Source organism: Zingiber officinale, chromosome 7A (genome assembly GCF_018446385.1).
Source record: "Zingiber officinale cultivar Zhangliang chromosome 7A, Zo_v1.1, whole genome shotgun sequence".
Lineage (NCBI taxonomy): Eukaryota > Viridiplantae > Streptophyta > Magnoliopsida > Zingiberales > Zingiberaceae > Zingiber > Zingiber officinale.
Window position 1 is genome coordinate 115,164,355 of NC_055998.1, and position 22,595 is coordinate 115,186,949.

A 22,595-nucleotide genomic window follows, 5' to 3' on the forward strand; every position below is an offset into this window, starting at 1 on the left:
AATCTTGGCGTCTTGTCTGTGTGTGTTTTATTTAAATTTTCACTGCATTTACTCTATCGTTTCGAATATGAAAAGTGAAAACCACGAGCGCTATTCACCTCCCCCCTCTAGCACATCTCGATCCAACAAGTAATATATGATGCATGAGTAGTAATTGATAATAGAACTGTCTTGATCTCAACTTGGAAACCTTCCCTGTTTCTTTAGTTGGCAGCGACCTAGGGTTTGTTCCTTTCTGTAACGTGACTTCATCATCGCTCCTCTCCGGTTGCTTATTTCAATCTACCTACCCAACATTGGTCCTCCAGACCTATTTGGACTTTACTGCTTAATATCGGATGGCTCACTAGGGCTTCCTCTCGATACCAGATCCTCCAGACCTATCGAGCTTCTTTTTCAAGTGTCGGGTCCTCTCAAGCCACTTGGACTTCCTGCCTGGCTTCCATGATCTGCTATGACTTTCCTAGTTGAGTAAATATCCTGCACACTTAGTTAACTTGTTAGATCACAATGAGACTTAACTTGAACATTCGACAACATCAAAACTCAGGTTTGATTTTGGTGCGCTCTGCACCAATAGCCGCAATTCAAGAGGCTCCACCGACTTGGGTCTATGAAGAAAAAGAAAAATGTACAAATTCATCTCATCTTATTAGAGGCCACTACTTTCATCGCAATCTTATCTAAGCCTAGAGAAGAAGGTTGAGCTGGTCTCCTGCTTGAAATGCAACCATGATGAAAATGAAAAAACATAGATCGACCATGGAGCGCAAATCATCTGTAACCCTATTGGGCTGGGTAGTAAGTTTGTGCTAAATTTATGTAAATTATAAAAATATTGTTCTATTAATGTAGGAAAGTTCAAATGAAAAATAATAAAGTATCCAGACTTTCGTGCTATTCGATCAAGTTATAAGTGAGCATGCTCTCACACCAAGTCTCAGACTCTTATGCCATATGACCAAGTTATAAGTGAGCATGCTCTCACGGTAAGTTTTAGACTCTCGCGTCGTTCGGCCAAGTTATAAGTGAGCATGCTCTCACACTAAGTCCCAAACTCTTGTGTCACTTGGCCGAGTTATAACTGAGCATGCTCTCATGCCTAAGTATCTAGATTCTCATGTCATTCGGTCGAGTTATAAGTGAGCATGCTCTCACGCGCAATTATCCAGACTCTTGTGACATTTAGCTGAGTTATAAGTGAGCATGCTCTCATGTCCAAGTATCCAAACTCTTGTGTCATTCGACTGAATTATAAGCGAGCATGCTCTCGTGCCAAGTATCCAAACTTTCGTGCCGTTTCGCCGAGTTATAAGCGAACTTGCTCTCGCACCAAGTCCCAAACTCTCACACCGCTCGACTAAGTTATAAGTGACCTTGCTTTCATGCCTATCCAGACTCTCATGTAGTTTGGCCGAGTCAACATGCTCTCATGCCCAAGTATCTAGACTCTAATGTCATTCAACCAAATTATAAGCGGGCATGCTCTCGCCCCAAGTATCTAGACTCTCATGTCATTCAGTCGAGTTATAAACGAGCTTGCTCTCGCACCAAGTCCCAGACTCTCATACCGTTCAGTCAAGTTATAAGTGAGCTTGCTTTCACGCCTAACCAGACTCTCATGCCGTTTGACTGAGTTATAACTGAGCATGCTCTCACGCCAAGTCCCAGACTCTCATGTCGTTCAACCGAGTTATAAGTGAGCATGCTCTCATGCCAAATCTCAGACTCTCGTGCCATTCGGTCGAGTTATAAGTGAGCATGATCTCATGCCTATATCAGACTCTAGCGCCAATCGGCTGAGTTATAAGCAAGCTTGCTCTCGTGCCAAGTCCCAGACTCTCGTGCTGCTAGGTTGACTAGTTATAAGTGAGTATGCTCTCACGTCAAATCCTAGACTTTCATAACGTTCAGCCAAGTTATAAGTGAGCATGCTCTCATGCCTAAATATCCAGACTCTCACACTGATCAGCCGAGTTATAAGTGAGCTTGCTCTCGCGTCAAGTCCCGACTCTCGTGCCACTCGCACAAGTTATAAGAGAGCTTGCCCTCACACCTAGGTATCCAGACTCTCACGCTGCTCGATCGAGTTATAAGTGAGCATGCTCTCACACCTAGTCCCAGACTCTTGCACTATTCGGTCGAGTTGTAAGTGAGCATGCTCTCATATCAAATCCCAAACTTTTGTGTCGTTCGACCGAGTTATAAGTGAACATGCTTTCACGCCTAAGTGTTCAGACTCTCGCTCCGATCAACCAAGTTATAAGCAAGCTTGCTTTCGCACGAAGTCTCAACCTCTCATGTCGCTCGACCAAGTTATAAGTGAGCTTGCTTTCACGCCCAAGCGAGCTAGTCGACCATCTCATATAAAGGCTTGTTTCATGACTAAGTCTTAGAGGTTCAAGCTGAGCGACTGAGATACAAGTAAACTTGTTCTCGTCATTAAGCATTAAAACTCTCTTGGAATTCCGGAAGACAACTACAGTGGAAGTTCTTTATAGTATTGCTTGATTAAACCATGAAATCTATGTCTAAAAGATGAAAAGAAGTGCAATTATAAGTTAGAGCATCCAAAGAATGAAAGTGCTAAGGCATAGAACAAGCATACACTACATCAAACTTAAAAGGTTTTACAAAGTTGCTTAACTTTTACAAGAAACTACTATTAGACTTAAAGAAAACGCTATATGAAGTCAGCCATAACGTCATCCAGATGCACTTCCAAGATCTTCTATCTCTTGATAAAAGTTGGGGGGGACCTTGGTTGAGAGATACCCACCCTCCTTAAGTTGCTTGAGGGTCCCATCAATACCAAAGCTAAATAGTTTGATGGTTCAGTCGATCAACAACTGATTGAAATCTCTAGAGTGGAGATATTCCACCCTGTGGGCTTCCGACTGACCAGGCTCTTCTTTCTTGAGTTTAGCAAGTTGGGCCTTTGAGGCCTCCAGTTTGGCTCTTATTATTAGTAGCTCGACATCTTTTTCATTTATCAATCTTTAGTGCTTCAAAAGCTAGAGTTTATGGCTCGCCTGCTCTGCTATGCGACCAACATGCTCCGCCGTGCAGCCAAATTGCTCCTTGACCAGAGCTGCCTCCGCTTCTTCAAACTTCTTGGCCAGGACTCGGGCCTCCTTATTCTTGATGACCAAATCTTCGATGGCCCTGAGCTTCCTAGCGATCTCCGAGTTGATTTTTGATTCAAAATTATGGGCCAGCTTCCTCATCATCTCGAGCTCGACGACTTGATCGTGGTTTTATCTTTCTCTACGGTCAATGTCGACTCGGACCCTAGGAGCTGCTCGGACTCTACTTCTCTAAGTCCTCCTTTAGTTAGGTTACCTCAGCAGTTAAGCATTCAACCAAGGCTTGGGAAGTGTCCGCTTCTCTGACTAAGGCTTGCCCTATTTAAGCTCATGGTTTAGCTAGGCTAGCCTTTAGTAGATAGCCAGACCTTCCACTCAAAACTGTTACATGAAAAAATTGATCAGGTCAATCGAGTGGGAAATATAATTATGTAAAATATTAAACAAACATACCCCATAGAATTTTGGTTGAAACGATCAGCTAACTCATCAGGTGGAATGGTCGCCGCTCTGGCTTGGGCATCAGCCCAGGTCTAGGCCAAGGAACCCTGGATCCTAATTTTGTGTTCGTGGGCATGTGGATCATCTGGATAGGGGTAACGCCACTCATCGGTGGGCAATTTGAGGAAGGTCGTGATATGTCTGTGCGGGTTGGAGCCAATTGGTTCTGAGCTGGCCTTGCCTTTGGATTTTGACATGGGAGTTGAATGGATGGTGGAGAGAAGGGTCGTAAGGCCGACCAATGCAGGCAACAAATAAGATATCAGGTGGCAATAATAGTGTCGGTCGGTAGCTCGGACAAGGATGGCATCTGATTGGATGAAGAAAGAGTTGATAGACTGGTCGCTCCCTCTAGGATAGCAGAAGTTGAATCTTCTCCCCGCTTAGATGGCGGTCGCATGGCAGATGTAGTGACAGAAGTTTGGGGAACAGAGGTCATCGAGTGGGCAGAAGCTTACGTTCAGAGCCTTTTACGACGTTGATGTTGGGCCAACGACTCGGCAGAGTGGTGGACTCTATAGAACCGCTATGGGCAGAAAGGAAGGGTGCTGTAGAAGAAGCTCCTAAATGTTAGCAGTGGTATCACTCACCGCCACTCGGCTCGCTCCTTCCTAGCTGGTCGGCTCCTTCGAATGCCCAATCGGCAAGAGTCTGTGACTCTCCGGCTCAGCAGCTTCGCGTGCTTCGACTTCTTCATCAATTATCTTGGTGGACTCACTAAGTAGAGTCTTAAGTATCACTCTCGCTACAAAAAAGGAGAAAAGAATAGTTAGATCCAAAAATAAGGGAAGGAAAAACTACTCACCAAAAGGGCAGGGCACCAAAAGGGCAGGGCAGCCAAGCGCGAACGGGACTTAACCCAAACATGTATAAAACATCCTCTAACAACAGCTTATGAATGTGATATTTTAGGTCAGCTAGCTATGCTACGACTTGGAGGTAGGTCAGCTTCCATCAATATTTTCCTAGCTCGAGGGAGTTGGGCAGCTATATTTGCTAGTCGGTCGGGAATGCAACCCAATCGGGAAGTTGGGCATAGAAGTAGTGGCACTTCCAGCACTTGTTGGAGGAGGACATCTTATCAAAGTAAACAGCACCCACTCGGGCTTGGAAGAGAAAGATGCGTGGCTCGGATTGTTTAGGGTAATAAAAGTAATAAAAAAAATACAGGGATTAAGAGGGATCCTGTACAAACAGAACAGTCTCACCATCCTACATGGTAACCTAAAAGAATTAGGTACTAGTTGTTGTAATGGGATGTGGAAATAACTACAAACTTTGGAGAAAAAAGGGTGGATTGGGAAATGGAGGCCGACGTAAAGCTAGTCCTTAACAAAAGTCAGAAAGCCATCAGGAGAGGTGTGGGGATGATCGTAGGCAAAAGGAATGGTGAGTTTAATGTCGGAGGGAATATGGTATGTGAGTTTCATCTAATCTACCTCATAGCCATTGAAGTCTGACAAGGTGGAGGTGTACCATAGGCCAGGTACAGCAACAGGAGGAGAAGGAGAGTAGACCATACGAAGAATAAGATGGAAGATGAAGATCGAGAGTAAAGAAAAAGGAAGGTGGAACTTTCTGACGCAAATCACCAGCAATAATAAACAGAGAGCAAAGAAGGAGATAAAATTGAAGACAAAAGCAATACAGTGCAAAGAGAAACAAAGGCTTTAAAAACCCTGCCGTTGATTATTCGTGGTCGTCCAATCAAGGGTTTAAAAAATGAGACTTGATCTGGGCCATCAAAATTTGAAAAGGTAGTTGTCACATTGAATTATAACAGTTATCTGTCACATCGAACATTCGGCGACATGAGAGTATGACATGTGGCAATTAATTATAGGGTGCATTAATGAGTAATAGAAGTGATCAGCAAGTGCATGATGAAAAATCATGCTCGACATGCTTTGTATTAATGACAAAGGATTTGATTGATTTCCAAAATATCAAGGTGAATTCAGCCATAATAAAAAAGCACTATGGAGGACGGGAGGCCGCTCGGGATAAATATGAAGAAAAAGATAACAAACAACCAAGTGTCATCGACATCGAGATGAACGACGTCATACTTGGAATCCCCTAATCGGGGAGTGAAAAGTTAACGAAGGATCTGTAGATAAGAGCAGTAATCATTTAAATCGTGTGGCGGCCCAGACGGCAAAGCACCCAGCAAAAAATGAGAACTACAAATAATACTAAGTGTTCAGTTAGTCGTACATATAGTCTCCTTCAACTAGACTTAAGGGAAAGCTTGTGATAGGATGATAAAGATGAGCCCTCCAAAAAGTGGGTCAAAGTAGGGAGGAACAGCTAACGTGGAGGGCAAAGTCAAGCCGTCAAAGTCACATGGTTTGATGAACCTGGACTGCTCACTAGGCTAGGTTGGTCGAGTGGGATTCGCCTCATCAATTGAACATGAAGGGCGAATCGGACCTCTCGAGCGGCATCCTTTGCAACTTGCAGATAAGGTTTGAAGCTAAGTACTAATTTACCCAACCCACCTCCCTATCTGATTGGACCTAAGGGCCGATCGGACATATTGTGCCTCCACAGCAAGATGAAGGGATGAGTGAAGAATGAGTTGTTGATTGCATTTTGTGAGGTCGAGTTGGCAATCTCGGTCGTGTGACAGCCGATAAACCTACAATGGGACCCACATACCTATCATGTTATACTCTTTTAGAAATTTATGCTATAAATGATAGAGAATATCTCGTCAGCAAATCATGCTTTAGGAGCTTACAGCTTATCAAATCATAGAGATTTGTGTGCTCGTACGTTTAAGGAAAGATGTTAAGAGCACTTTATGGCCTATCCTTTCTTACGAAAGCTTTGGAAAGTGTGTTAATGCTTTAAGATTCATGCATAACGCAATATTGATACTATAAATAGGGTCTCTATCTACAGGCAGAGGTATGTAATGCTTCATATTTACACACACTCTTTGTTACAGTTAGAGGCACGCCCCTAGCTCACCACCTTCATTGATTTTAGACAAGATCAGTTACGAATTCTCGATTAATCAAGTTGATGATCTAGCATTCGATGCATGTGTTGGTGCAATCTTCTTTAGATCAAGATTGATCAGGTTAACTAAACTCGGGTTATCTTGAGCTTGAGTTTCAATATTTGAACAATATGTGTGAATGAGAAGTCAAGTAGTTCAAGGTTAACTAGAGACTTGACTAGCAAAGTCCTAATTAGAAGTTAGACAAACGAGAAGTCCTAATTGGAAATTAGGCATACGGGAAGTCCTAATTGGAAGTTAGGTAAATAAAAGTCTTAGTGAGACTAGACAAAACTAGTTGGGAATTACGTTAATTCCAAGGTGGGTTAGCTGGGAGCTAAACACTTCGCATAAGTAAAGTTTTAGTGGGACTAGGCAAACCTAGTTGGGAACTAGGTAAGTCTAAAGTGTGTTGGTTGGGAGCAAAACACATGGGACAAGGGAAGTCCTAGTGGGACTAGGCAAACCTAGGTGAGAACTAGGTTAAGTCCAATGTGAGTTAGCTAGGAGTTAAACACTTAGTACAAGAGAAGTCCTAGTGGGGCTAGGCAAACCTGTTAGGATGTATACTAAAAGCCTAGCTTTTGGTATAAACATTTATCTAGAAATAAGAATCACATTGGTCAAATGTCTACATTTATGATAAATGTAGTTGCTCAATAAATTTATATTGTAGATAACATGGTGTGTGGTGTCACACACAGAGGATCATGTTATCAGTACCTTATAAATTATAAACAGTAGCTCACGACCAAGATGGAAAGGAACAAACCATTGGAAGGTCGTAGTGTAATTAGGTATTAGTTTATCTTAACTATATAATTACACTAGTATACTTAGAGTGTATTGAGTAGGACCATTTGAGGTCGTTTCTTTTATACTGACTTTATAAAGGAACAAAGACCTCAGTTATTATGGAAGTGTGTGCTCTTAATCCTAATATAATAACAAGCACATATATTTGATATTTATTTCTTTAATTTATCAATGGGTGAGATTTAGTTCGATAAATCAATAAGCCCGATAAGTTGGGAAATGATATCACTTATAGTGTGTGTTGTTGATTATAGAAGGAAACTGTGTCCTAGTGATCTAGGTTGAGAATGTCCCCAAGAGGAGCTCATAAGGATTGTCATGTTAAACCCTGCAGGTGGACTTAGTCTGACATGACGATGAAGTTGAGTGGTACTACTCTTGGAGCTAGATATTAATTAAGTGAGTTGTCAGTAACTTACTTAATTAGTGGACATTTGTTATCTTAAACACAGGGAGACTAACACACTCATAATAAGAAGGAGCCCAAAAATGTAATTTGGGATTGGTGCGGTAGTTCAATAATAGTTCTCTAGTGGAATGAATTATTATTGATAAATTTAAGTTGTGTGTTCGGGGCGAACACGGGATGCTTAATTTTATCGAGAGACTAAAACCAATTCCTTCTCTCGGTCCCTATCGTAGCCTCTTATTTATAGAGTACTATATCCACCTATACCCACCTTCATACCCATGATAAGGGGGCCGACCAAGCTAGCTTGTGGTTCAAGCTAGGGTCGGCCAAGCCTTGATTCATGGGTGGCCGACCCTAGCTTGAACCCAAGCTTAGGTGGCCGACCCCCATTAAATTTAAAAGAATTTTAATTTTTAATTTTTCTTATGTGGAAGATTTAATTTATTGGGGAGAATTAAAATTAAAATATCTCTTTTAAAAGGATCTACAAAAGATTAAAGAAAGAGATTAGATCTCTTTCCTTATTTGTAGATTGGAAAGATATTTTATTTTTTCTCTTTGTAAATTATTCACATGTTGAAAAATAAAATAGAAATTTCTTTTTATCAACCATGAAGGGATTTTTGAAGAGAAATTTTATTTTTTAAAATTTCTGGAAACAAATTAGGAAATTTTAATTTGTTGATTGAAACTCTCCTAATTTGCCCTTTTGATTGTGGCCGGCCATTGTATGGATAAAGAGGAAGTTTTATTTAATTCTTCCAATTAATTCATGTCAAGGAAAGTTAAGGAAATTTTATTATAATTAAATTTCCTTATTTGCCAAGGCTAAGGAATATAAAAGAGGGGGTTGGGGTGCCTTCATGAGACACAACTTCTATTATTCTCTCTCTCTTTTTCCTTGGTGTTGTGGCCGGCCATCCTCTCTCCCTCTCTTCCTCTTTGTGGTGGCCGAAACCCTTCTTGGCTTAGAGCTCTTGTGGTGGCCGGATACTACTTGGAGAAGGAGAAGAAGAAGGAGAGAAAGCTTGCATCCCTTGGAGCTTGGTTGGTGTTTTTTCTTCATCCTTGGTAAAGCTTTTGTTTTGGCCAAACCTAGCTAGGAGGAGAAGAAGGTGCTTTGGTGGTTTCTCATCTCGGAAGATCGTTGCCCACACAATGTTCGAGGTTAGAAGAGGAATACGGTAGAAGATCAAGAGGTTTTTTCTAAAAGGTATAACTAGTAATTTTTCCTTTCCGCATCATACTAGTTATTTTTTGGAAATAATACCAAATACAAGAGGCTTACGATTCTAGTATTTCGAATTTATTTTTCGATGTAGTGTTCTTATGTTTTCTTCTTTTCCTTGTGATTTGATTGTTCCTTTCGGTTAACTTAAAGTTATTTTAGGAAATTAAATGTTAGCTTTCCTTAAAAGGTTTTGTCTAGTCGGTGGTGGTTGTTGCCATATCCAAGAAGGTCATGTGCCTCGCCACGTCAGTACTGGGAACCAATTATGGAAATTAATATTTAATGGAATTAATAACTTAGGTGATTTGGATCGAACGTGTTAAGTTCCGCAGGAGATCCAAGTCTAAACCTAAAAGAACAAATAAATTAAACTTTGGATCAAACGTGTTAAGTTTCGCAGGCGATCCAAGTTTAATTTAAAAGAACACATGGTAGCTAGGAAAAGGTTCAGACCTTTGTACAAAATTTTTGTACAGTGGAACCATTAGGTTTTCCGAGTAGCAACCAACAATTGGTATCAGAGCTAGGGTTTTGCCTCTGCGTATTTGGTATTAGTTTAATTATGCACATGTCATACATAATTTAGGCAGGTTAATAGTAGGATGTGCTAACTTTGTGGATGCAGGATCTAACTATTATGGCTTATAGTTATTATGTGTGTGATTGGACCCTTGGACATGTCAAGGGCATTTTATTGTGTGTACATGATTGTATTATAAAATACAGCAGGAGCTGTATTTAGTTTTATTAGGATTTTATTTTTTGATCTAGTTACATGTACATTCCTTTCGTGGAATATAGGATCGATGGATGTAAATTTTATTTTATGTTCGATCTAGTTTACATGTACATTCCTTCGAGGAATATAGGATCGAAAAATGTAAAATTCCATTTATGTCACGGATCGAATCTTGCAAGGCGTGGAACCTTTTGAGGATCAGAGGCGCTGTGGAACAAGGAGCAAGATGGATGCGACAACTAGACCCGGTGGCGATGGCCAAAGATGACAGCAGCTAGGATTGGCGACACACGGAGGACAGCAATAGATAAAAGCCATAATAGTAGAAAATTAGTTTTTCTCACTACAACAAAAACCTTTATAGACATCGGTTTTCCACCGGTGTCTATTTCATTTTCGACCGATGTCTATGAAGCCGATGTTAAAAGTCTGCCATTTTAGATATCGGGTTAAAACCGGTGTAGTATCACTTAACGACACCGGTCTTCGAATCGGTTATTAACCGGTGTAGTATCACTTAACGACACCGTTTCATCAACGGTGTAAAATCGATGTAATATTGTATGTTAATAACACCAGTTTTGGCAGCGGTAAATGACCGATGTAATATTAGTTAATAACACTGGTTTTGTAGCGGTGGAAAACCGATGTAATATGTATATTTTTTAACAGCACAAATTTGATTTCCGAAACAATGAAAAACCGACAATAAAAAAAATACACAAATATTCACAAATTATACAAATATTCTTCATTCAATAATATCCATAAAATACACAAATATTCACAAATTATATAAATAATATTCTTACAACAATATCCATAAAATACCCAAACATTCTTTTTACATCAAAAGCTAGCTAATAGATATCAAAATCAAGGTAGAACATTCTTTTAACACATCAAGGTAGAACCACACTTCAAATGTAATCTAGCATGCATTCAGCCCACTCGAGCCGTACTTCATCAATTTCAACTCTGGAGTACTTGAGATTTGTAAACTGTAAAAACACATAAATAATATATTAGTAAACCAAGACTAAAAAGGATACAGCATGCAGAGTATCAGTAGTACAAGATGTTAGCAGTTCCTGCTAACAGAATTATATGCAAAACTATATAAAGAATATTAGGCAGTAAGAGCATGGATAACAATAAGTCTGTCACATACTGATGCTTATATGGACAACTTAATGCCTATCCCATTGGATAAACTTTCATACACTCGAGCAAACTATTATCCTAGGCATGCATTCCATGCATAAATTTGTAGATATATATGATTCTATCTTATATGCGTTTGCAGCAGATGAAAGAAGGGGTAACAAAATATGTTGCACAAACAAGAAACAAGGAACAAAGTTTAACAATAGAGCATTGCCTGCAAACTTGGCTATGAACAAAAAAAGGGAAGATAGTCTACATAGAAATAGATACTTAGAGAACAAGAAGATCCAGAAGGTATGGTCACTTTCACACATCAGTACTTTAACAAACAGAATATTACAAAGGCCAATCATAGGAAGGAGAATTTTACTGAGAAAATAAAGTTGTATCCCATTTCGAGAATAACACGCAGAAATTCTATCCTTCTCCACATCATTGACAAATATCCAGCAGTCATGTACATCTTCTCATCTGAGAAATCCATTCCCTCAGTATAAAGAGCAAAACAGTGAGTATGCAAGGATATACACCTTATGTACGCTTTCTTGTCCAAGGCAATGATTACCAAATGGTCTAGGAGTCTGCGTGTTCCATCTCCTGTCCGAAAACTTTGAAAAAACAAATCTATAATAGAACCAGGAGAAGCCCAGACAACATTCAAAGTTGTTAATATTACTGTTTTGTTTTCCATAGCTACTTCCTTTAGAACTTTCTCAAGCTTAACATCGTTCTTTTCCTGCAAGCAGATATATAATTCTCTATAAAGGAGGAAAATTCACAATTGTTTGCAGGCACACAAGTTAAACGATATAAATTAGGGGGGGGGATGACTTATTATATTGCATAAAATAGCATAAATCAAGTGATTTACTGGCAGCTTAAGCTCATGGGGCAGATAATCATCCAATCGGATTTAACATTGTATTAAGCAGAAGAAACAAAATCAGTCCAGGTACTAGGCTTGTCTATAAATTCAACTTCGCCAAAATGAAGTGTGTTGAGAATATAGCATTCAGAATTCAACATCAAAGGAATGGTAGCTAGAGAGTATCCTAGAAAGTCACAAGGCATAAAAATTTTGAAAACAGTTATAACTTTTCAATAGTTTAGAAACATTATAGACTAAACCTTATTATGTCTAATTGAAACAAGTTGATCGGGAAGGTTAAAATAAGTTAATCAGCTTTTCATATATGCGGACTCGGTCGATGGAGGTTGGGGGAGGCAGAGGAAGGCAGCCGCTTGGACATGGCTACTGCACAGAAGCTTTTAAAATTAGATATTTACACTCCATATTTACAGAGTTACAGTAAGTAATAAACAAGAAAGTATCTAGCAAAAGATAGAATCTAGAAACGTTCTGTCTTTTTTCATCCTTTTGTGTGTGTGTGTGTTTGAATCCATGAATCAACAATACAAGTAAACTAATGTGAAGGCCCCTGTCCTAGGTACCATTGTGATTTTACTCAAGTATCACACAAAAACGAGCAAAAGCTTGCAATACTTTCAGAAAAGCTGGAGAGATATCATCATTTTATTTTTTTCAAAAATCAAACAACGATCTTTCATCAAAACGTCCATGAAGGTTAGATAAAAAGGAAATGACAAAGTTTCAGGAATTGGAGATATATGCGGTGCTATATTTTTCTCATGGCATATAATCTTGAGCAAGAAAATGTGTTATGCTATGAAAGTTTCCCTTCTATATTCTTCTGTAGTCCACTATTTTTCTTATAAATGCTAGACACTTCACATTATTTTTGCTCTAGCTACTCAACTTGAATTGCCAGTGTTTCAATTGGATGCTAAATCTTCCCTTTTAAATAAAGGAATCAAATAAGAGGTATATGTTGAACAACCAGATGCTATGAATGCTCCAGTTCCTGACGGATAAGACAAAACCTATGCTATCTTCCTAATATCTGATTGCGTATTTCAAGATGATTGCATTCACATGCACCAAACACAGTGAACTGTAAGTATATAACAGTTGGTGTTATATCATAAAAATGAACCATATAATTAACTCCAGTGCTAAGATTGATTGGAGTTTGAGGATCGAGTAGATAGGCATCAGAACAAGAAAAGAATTAAAAAAGTGTTGATGCGGATTGCGGTCATACATCCCTTCAAATTTTTTTGATAGGCATTCCAAACCTAAAGCCAATTTTGATACTTACTAATGACCACAGGAAAGTATCATAACCGATAAAATTGGCCTATCTGTTAAGGGCCTCTCTAACTTTAGCCCTCAAAATCCCATTATATAATGTACATACTCTGACGAATGAAATGGATGGTGGAAACAAATTTAGAGCAATATCTGGTTTCTTTATCATCTACAATATTCATTTTCGGTATTATGATATATCCAATCACTCCTTATACCTTCAACAAAACCTAAGTGCAAAGATAACACATGCTTACTTCTTCATTTTCTCTTTGCTAATGTGAAATAACAGATAGATTACTGGGATAGCCATTCAAGAATATAATTATACTATCCTCATACAATACACAAAGTTAGAAGATGGTACTTATTTCCTCACACTCCCACAACACTTCCATTTAACTTGGATTACAATGCAATCATCCAATAATTCAGGACAACAGGAACTGAAAATATGCAAGTGACAAAGCAAAAAGAATGTAATAGATTTAGAAATTTCTATATGAACAACAACTTACTGCAAAGATGCTATAATAAATAGTTCAATTACAAATAAGCACATTAAACAATCAAACCTGCAGCTTCACAATATTCTCTATCACATATAGTGGGTCTTTTACAAAGTTCCTAGAAATATTTGCGAGCAAGCAGAAAAAATTTAATCAAAATTGGATTGAATTATTTTAAAATTAATTGCTTCTGACCTGGCCATAAAGCCCCCAGCCAAAAGTAAGTAGCACTCCTGTGTCTGCAAGTGCATAATACAAGTTTGTTATGAAACGTAAATAGTTAAAACTATGATGAAGTAGAGCATACTAGAGGTAAGTACTGGAGCATTATTTGGTAAAGTGAGATTCCTTAAAGATCCATACATTACAATACATACCCAGAAAACTAGTTATCAATAGAACATTAAATTGTATAATAATAGAAAAGCATGTTTCTATATTGTTTAAAACTATTTTTAAAAATCAATTAATTTCTTTTAGATAGATATATTAGTTTAACTAAACTTAAAGATAACAATTGAAAATTCAACAAAAATGGCATTGATAACAAAAAATTGTGACAAAAAAGGAATAGGAGGTAACTACAAACCTGTAACTACAGCACTGTGTCGACCACCACAAGCAATGGTCTTCACAGAACTCCCTATGAGTTTATAAGATTGCCCATCTTGTTTCCCCTTTGTAGCAGAGGATGATCGTTCTTTATTGAAAGAAGCTGACTCTAAGCAAGGTACAGGATGAGGAGATGACACATTTCGTATGCGAGTACCCAAACCAAGTTGCTCAAAGAGCCTGGAGAGGAAGAAAGACCTGCCTAAGTGATCCACGAGCTTCCGTATCTGCTTCGTCTGGACGGAAATGAGCCGCTTGTTTCCTCCATGTTGCCCATCCTCTTGCTCGAACACGATGCTGGGAACCCTCCCGGCCTTCCTCTCCTTGCTGGAGATGTTCTTACCGGATTTGTCCCGCGGGATCGCCGTGATCGTCTCCGAGTGTTTTGGGTCCGGCCTGGGGAACCCCTCTAAGTACTCGAGAGGGGACAATGGGTAGATCGGCGCCGGTTCATGCTGAGGAATCGTCGATGATGGTCGGGCGGAGGAGGATAATGTGGAGGAGTTTGCTCAGAGGTTGGAGGAATCGATTCTCGAGCTTCAGCGGCAACAAGGAAATGGAGGAGACGCATCCCTGTTCTCTGCTTCCTTTTGCCTCAACACGAGCTCGCCGCAGTCATTGAGCAAACAAGAGCCTTCAACGGAGCCCCCGTGGGTGCCGGTGAGGCCGGAGCCGCCGGACTGGCCCGGCCAGATCGTGCCGGCGAGCGTGGAGAAGAAGCAGGTGGTTTTGATCCGATTGAGGTTGAGAGAGATGGTCGGGAGGTTTAGGTTTAGGTTTAGGCGGAGAGAAGCGGCGTGATATTAGTTTAGGTTTTGAGGGAACGAAGTGTTATAAATTTTGGCTAGAAAAATTAAATTATTTTTTTTTGGTTCATTAACACCGGGTTTTAAAAACCGCTGTTAAAACCGGTGTCTATTAACAAAAAAAAAGGTGCTCATAGACATCGGCTAAAAAACCGATGTCTATGAGCGAAAATCTGCGCTCATAGACACCGATTTTTGGAAAAACCGGTGTAAAATACTCAAAGACATCGGTTTTTGCTTAAAACTGTTGTTGTTCCACCGATGTCTATGAGGGTTTTTCTTGTAGTGTCTATTTATTGCTTTTTATGCTGTGTTGTGTGTGCTTGTTAGTATGCATGCTAAGTAGGCTAGCATAGTCAAAATTCCTCACTATAAATAACTAAGTGGGAGAGGGATTTATTTTTAAATAAATTCCATGGTCTCCATTACTGGTTTATAAGTGATGCAACAAGCTTGCGCGTTGGCTCTGAGTGCCTTCCTCCATATCGGATGAGCTTGTTTGCGGATCACTAGCTTAAACTTCCATTTTGGATAACTATAGGAAGTTAATTAAGAGCGTGTGATCTTCCCCATCGGAAGGGGCACAATCTTATTAATGGACTTAGTGTCAAGTAATGGTATACACTTAGGCACGTCTAATAGTATCCTCCCCATCGGAGTCATTGCTATTATTTGTGTGACCGTAGAAAACCAACTATTAATTTGTCAAATAAATAGGTTGACAAGATAATAAAAACTCCTCTTACAAATGTTTGGTTTTGTATATGTCCACACTATCGTGGCATACAAAATTCACGGTGTTTGAGGTAATTTTATTTTGTCATAAAGACTTATTGACAAGATAATTAATGGGTAAAACCCTCCTCTTACAAATGTTTAAATTTTGTATACGTCCACACTATCGTGGCATGCAAAATTCACGGTGTTTGAGGTGTTGGTGAATTTAAATAATATTGTTTGAGGAATCAATGTTATTTTAAATTCAAAAGTTTTGACCAAATATTTGATCAAAGGCAGATCAACTATTAATTTTATTCGTCATAAAGCACTACAAGAAAAAGCCTCATAGACATCGGTGGAACAACAACAGTTTTAAGCAAAAACCGATGTCTTTGAGTATTTTACACCGGTTTTTCCAAAAACCGGTGTCTATAAGCGCAGATTTTCGCTCATAGACATCGGTTTTTTAGCCGATGTCTATGAGCGCCTTTTTTTTTGTTAATAGACATCAGTTTTAACAGCGGTTTTTAAAACCCGATGTTAATGAACCAAAAAATAATAATTTAATTTTTCCACCAGCCAAAATTTATAACACTTCACAAAGTTCCCTCCAAACCTAAACCAATATCGCGCCCCTTCTCTCAGCCTAAACCTAAACCTAAACCTCCGACCATCTCTCTCAGCCTCATCTCCCTCTTCCCTTTCCTGGATCTCTTCCCCTTCCTGGATCGATGCCCCTTAGGATCAAAACCACCTGCTTCGATCCTAAGCAAAATCGCAGTATAAATCGTTCCATTCTGCCTCCTCGTCCGATCCTCTCTTCCTCCTCCTCCTCCTTCCTCTCTTCGCTCTTCCCGGCTAAGGTAGGGGCCGACAAGATCCGAACAGCTAGAGGACGCCCACGACCACCATGGCACGGTTGGTCGGCAACATGAGGGAATCCGAAGGAAGAGAGAACAACACCGAGATCTCTGATCTTGTGTAAAGGGGTCTCCTTCTTCTGAAGCAGAGAGATCGAGTGCAGTACAAGAATAACGAAGTATGTCTGCCTGTTAAAACCCTAAAATTGCAGGCATAAAGGCTCTCCGTGCTTCATTTTCTCCTTCTCGGCCTCTTCGCTCACTGGGTACACGGTCAAAACCTCTCGTTTCCTCTTTTCATTCTTCTTAATCGTCTGATTGCTAAAGGTTGAGGATGGGGTTTGGGGTTAACCTCTCTATAAAGCGCCGAAGCCTTTTCTTTTCCCCCGACTTTCTCCTTCTCGCGACTTCGGACTTCACGCGACCGAGACCGGCGATTTCTTCTTCTCTCGGTGGCGCCGCGCCGGCGAAGAGCGGACCTTGGAGCGTTGAGAGGAAGAGAGGTTAGCCGAACCTTCTTTCTCCCCGATCCCTTCCTCCCTTCTCTGATCTCGGTGAACAACGGCGACGGATCTCGATCGGTGGATTTCGCCGGCTGTCGGGAGGGAACCAAGTGCATCGGCGTTGGATTAGGCCAGCATCGATTGTTTGGAGGAGGTAACAACCATTGTTCCTTCCCGATCTCTGTCCCTGTTCGTCGGCAAGAACAAGTCGTTGCCCTAACTTCGATCTTGGAGGTAAGGGTTTGGTTTTGGTTGTGAATTCGAACCTTGATCCTTTCTAGTGTTGATTCATGTGGTTCTTTCTGGGAAGCAGAGACTGGTATTTTGGTCCCGGCCACCACAGCTCTGTTGGATCGATCTCTTCTTCGTATCAGTGATCATCTCCGGTGATTGAAGGGTGCAGAGGTAATGAGGTCGATCTGTTGTTGTTGTTAACAGGTTGTTTTGATGACTTCTTGTTATTCTTTCTTCTTGATCCGGCTAGTGAAGATGCACTATGTAATGTTCTATTTGTAGGGGTTTGAGGAACGGTTTAGTTCTTGTTCCTTACCCTTGTGCGATCATTAGTTGCAGTAGATGTTACCTAATGAATCCTGTGTGTTTTGAGCTGGATCCATGGCAGAGTCAATAAGAATTTGTTTGTTCTGGTGTTGGAGGTTAAGGGTATGATGTGTTACTAGTTAACAAGGATAAGAGTTGTTATATTGGGTAATTGAATGTTGTAAATAAAGATTAACCTGAATCTGAAATGGTTTCAGTGACATTTAGGTTTCATGTTAGGTGATTATGGAAGATTGTAACCTTGAAGATCTAATGGGAATTTAGATATTGGATGGTTTAGGTTAGAATATAAATTTAATATGGTTATGTTAAAAGAAGGGAGCCGTACCTATGGTTAGCGTTTCTTTTGTATGTTCATTTCCTCCAGGTTTTTGTAATTTAATTTCCACCCTCTAGGGTTTTTTTTTAATTCAGTTTTCGATGCCTAATTCCACCCTGCTTCTTTCTGACATACATTTACACATTGTTTCAGAGGATGCGATGTGCTTATTTTAGATACTGGATTGGGAAGTGCAGAGAATCAAGCAAGGGTCAAGGAGTTGCTTCATGTGGAGGAATCAAAACTAGAGGAGGATGAGGGTAAGTGTTTTTACTCATAATATTATTTTAGTTTATGTTCAGATCAGTTGGCACTCGATTCTGTGCTTTAGGAAATACCACTCCAGCAGTGAGATGGGTTCGAGATGATAAATATGATTGCATCCGATTAAAGCATTGCAAGGTGAGCTATATTCACTGTGTATCCCCCCTTCAGAGTACATATGTATCTGTATAATAATTAATTTCAATATAGGCACATCAAATTACCTTAATTGTTTCTAGACATAGACTTAATCCTTTGGATTACTTTATTTTAATTGGTAGAGTATTTGCCACTACCTTTCTATTATTCATTCTTTTGCTTTGCAGGTTGTGACAAAAATTGATTGGCATCGGAAAGGAGACTATTTCACTACTGTCGTTCCTAGTGATATCCTAATTATGAATTTTAGTTGTACTTATTTTTAGTCATTCCTAGTGCCTATTTTATATCTCAGTTTTGTTTCTTTCTTTTTTCTAATACACACTGACAAATTGGAAATATATAAAAATCATGACATTATACCTAGTTACCTAGCCTTTGAGGCTGGAATCAGGATGAAACCTAAAGTGCCCTGAAAAGTTTAGGCATACCAAATTCTCTCAGTTTAATGACAGAGGTCAGTTGTGTTGCAAACTTTGTTATTTTCCTTGTTTTTCATTTACCGCGTCTAGATTAAGAAACTATGGCTTTCTAACTCAAATAAAAATTGCAATTCCTGCCTATCTTAGACCTAACATTAACTTATTAATTGAACAGGTGTTTTAGATTGTAAATTTCATCCGAGGCAGCCATGGCTATTCACAGCTGGAGCAGATTCTGTCATTAAACTGTATTGCCACTAATGATAGATTCTCCAGGAAACTTTGAAGAATCTCCTCGAGTCAAGATACGTGAGTACTTGCTGATCCTACATGAATACGGTAGCAAGTTCATGTTCTTTACTTGATAATTTATTCTTTTTTGACCAATTCATTTCCGCAAACCCCTTACCTGTAAGCACCAACTAGTATCCTTATTGTCAAGAATTAATTTTATCAACGACTTATAAGTTTGGTATGCATATTTCTTATGATGTTGAACCTTGACTTTGAGACACATGATGGCTTTGTTTTATTTTTTTTGTTGAATTTTCTATCCTGTAAGTTTCAACTCCACTAGTATCATGTTTCCATAGATGATGCTGTCTTAGATGTTGGAGTCGTGACTCATTCTTTATACTGATGTTTCTGTGTGGAATTTTCCCAATTGTCCTGCTCATTGTTTGATGTTTTTGTGTGTGTTGTAGCTGAATTTGGTTGTAGCTTCTGCAAGCTTTCTTCACTTTCTTCCCTCCACTATCTGTTAACAAGTTTGATCTTTACAATTCAATTATAAGAACAAATAATATGACCAAAGGTTGACAGCTTTGCTTCATCCTTTTTACATTTCAGTATGTGGATGAAAGCAAATATGTACTGATGTACCTAAATGGATTTACAAAAATATCTTTGAAATGTTTTGTCATACAGATATGGCATCTAGTATAATTTTTTCCAACTTGATTGTTGCATTATCATATAATGAGATTAGGTGCACAGCTTGCAGTCAGTTTATTGTTTTTGCTAAAGATCATTGCTAGTAGGCCGACAAAAGACAGGTCTAAAATGAAGCCTAAGAAAACATGCTTAAGATGATATTTTAAGATTTTCTAAACATTGGATCGTTGCGGAAGGTTGTGATTGGCACGGCAAGTGTTCTAAAATGAAGCCAAAGAAAATGGGGGAGAAAATAAGGTTCGGCTTGAGGAATTTATGCAATAAAGCAGTTTTATATTTGATTCCTTCTTTAATTATATTGCGTGTGTTCCTAAGCTGCAACCTATTAATAATTTTAGTTTTATAATGTTCTTTGCCACTACCTTTCTATTATTCATTCTTTTGCTTTGCAGGTTGTGACAAAAATTGATTGGCATCGGAAAGGAGACTATTTCACTACTGTCGTTCCTAGTGATATCTTAATTATGAATTTTAGTTGTACTTATTTTTAGTCATTCCTAGTGCCTATTTTATTCCTAGTCACCTTATTTCAATGACAAGAACAAGGGTTCTCATGGCCAATATGTGTCTATTAATGGGATTTTCAATGTCTTGCTTACCACGCTAATCCTACTTCTGATTGGATTTGCAGCTTCAAGATATCAAACTCTACACCTTCTATATGGAGCTAGATTTGCAAAAGTCATATCCAACTCGAGGAAGTGACTTATTGACATGGGAGGTAGGTGTACCTCTTTAGTTCCGCTTTTAACCAAATATCCCTATAAAGATTCATTTGTGTGCTCTTAACATATCTATTCCTACAACGTTGTTATCTAGGATTAGCATTTATTTTGTTAAATGTGATTTATGCACCTATAATTATTCTGGTGAAGTTAGCATTCTATTAAACTAGATTATGACCTTTGCAGAGAACTTATTGGTAACCAAGGACTTTGTGAAGATAGCAAATTTTGGCCTTGCTCGTGAAGTTCATTCGAAGCCACCATTCACAGAATAGGTTTCAACACGCTGGTAAGCATGTTTATGACAAGCACTTGTGATCTTATATTTTTTATTTGATACATGTACACATTTGTTTTAGTTATTTGACATATGATAGATTTATGTGTTTTTACAGTTTACAAATCTCAAGTACTCCAGAGTTGAAATTGATGAAGTGCAGTTCGAGTGGGCTGAATGCATGCTAGATTACATTTGAAGTGCGGTTCTACCTTGATGTGTTAAAAGAATGTTCTACCTTGATTTTGATATCTATTAGCTAGCTTTTGATGTAAAAAGAATGTTTGGGTATTTTATGGATATTGTTGTAAGAAGATTATTTATATAATTTGTGAATATTTGTATATTTTATGGATATTATTGAATGAAGAATATTTGTACAATTTGTGAATATTTGTGTATTTTTTTTTTGTATTATCGGTTTTAAAATCAAATCTGTGCTGTTAAAAAATATACATATTACATCGGTTTTCCACCGATGTAAAACCGGTGTTATAAAGTAATATTACATCGGTTATTTACCGCTGCCAAAACTGGTGTTATTAACATACAATATTACATCGGTTTTACACCGTTGATTAAACGGTGTCGTTAAGTGATACTACACCGGTTAATAACCGATTCGAAAACCGGTGTCGTTAAGTGATACTACACCAGTTTTAACCCGATGTCTAAAATGGTAGACTTTTAACATCGGCTTCATAGACATCGGTCGAAAATCAAATAGACACCGGTGGAAAACCGATGTCTATGAAGGTTTTTGTTGTAGTGAAGTAAAGTTGACGAGATAATAAAATTAATGGATAAAATCTCTTCTTTATTTTTGTATACGTCCACACTATCGTGGCATACAAAATTCATGGGGATTTAAGGAATTGATCTTGACCAAATATTTTTATGATTCTTAGGATTTAAAATGTTTGTCAATTCCCTAACTGTTATACTATAGAAAAGACTTAGTAGTCCCGATTATAAAAATTGGAAATAGGACTTGGACATTAAGGTAGTCTGTCTTTTTAGAACTAAAGAACAATATAGGTGTATTTAATTCATTAGTTGAAACATGTTTAGTGGTGTTATCTACCAGAACCTGGAGTGTAGATACAAATGCCATTAATCATGTTCACAATGTTGGTGCAACCTTAGGTCAAGGTTGACCTGGTTGACCCGACTCGAGTTGACTTGACTCGAGTTGTATTTTGATGTTTGACGAGAACAGAAGAGAGTTGTACTTTGATGGGAGATTGTTGGTGCAACATTAGGTCAAGGTTGACCTGATTGACCTGACTCAAGTTGTATCTTGATGTTTGACAAGAACAGAAACTTGGGAGGTTGTGGGTGCAACCCTTGGTCAAGGTTGACCTGGTTGACCCGACTTGAGTTGATCTATTTCAAGAAGTCCAAGTAGGGAGCTTGGCACGGGAAAAGTCCAAGTATGGAGACTTGGCACGGAAAAGTCCAAGCAGGGAGCTTGGCACGGGAAAAGTCCAAGTATGGAGACTTGGCACGGAAAAGTCCAAGCAGGGAGCTTGGCACGGGAAAAGTCCAAGTATGGAGACTTGGCACGGAGAAGTCCAAGTATGGAAGCTTGGCATGTGGAAGTCGGAGAGGGCTCGGCAGCTCGTTCTCCGGACTAGGTCAGAGAGGGCTCGGTAGCTCGTTCTCTAGACCAGGAAGGCAGATAGAAAATCCTAGTGAGTGAAGCTAGGTGAAAGTGAAAGTCCTGGTGAGTGAAGCCAGGCAGTTGGAGAAAGACCTGGTGAGTGAAGCCAGGC

At 39.1% G+C, this 22,595-nt stretch overlaps 1 long non-coding RNA gene across 2 annotated transcripts; it reads left to right on the forward strand.

The window, feature by feature from the left end:
- The first annotated feature begins 17,250 nt into the window (after positions 1-17,250).
- Positions 17,251-20,996, forward strand: LOC122002109. 2 transcript variants are annotated; one of them, XR_006117588.1, is made up of 9 exons: positions 17,251-17,373; positions 17,453-17,544; positions 18,173-18,279; positions 18,351-18,421; positions 18,610-18,899; positions 19,040-19,173; positions 20,450-20,539; positions 20,730-20,832; positions 20,939-20,996. It is a non-coding gene; the product is annotated as an uncharacterized LOC122002109 (long non-coding RNA). The 2 variants fall into 2 exon arrangements; XR_006117589.1 differs by lacking the exons at positions 17,251-17,373; positions 20,450-20,539; positions 20,730-20,832; positions 20,939-20,996 and adding an exon at positions 20,211-20,276 and having other exon boundaries at positions 17,438-17,544.
- The last annotated feature ends 1,599 nt before the right edge of the window (positions 20,997-22,595 follow it).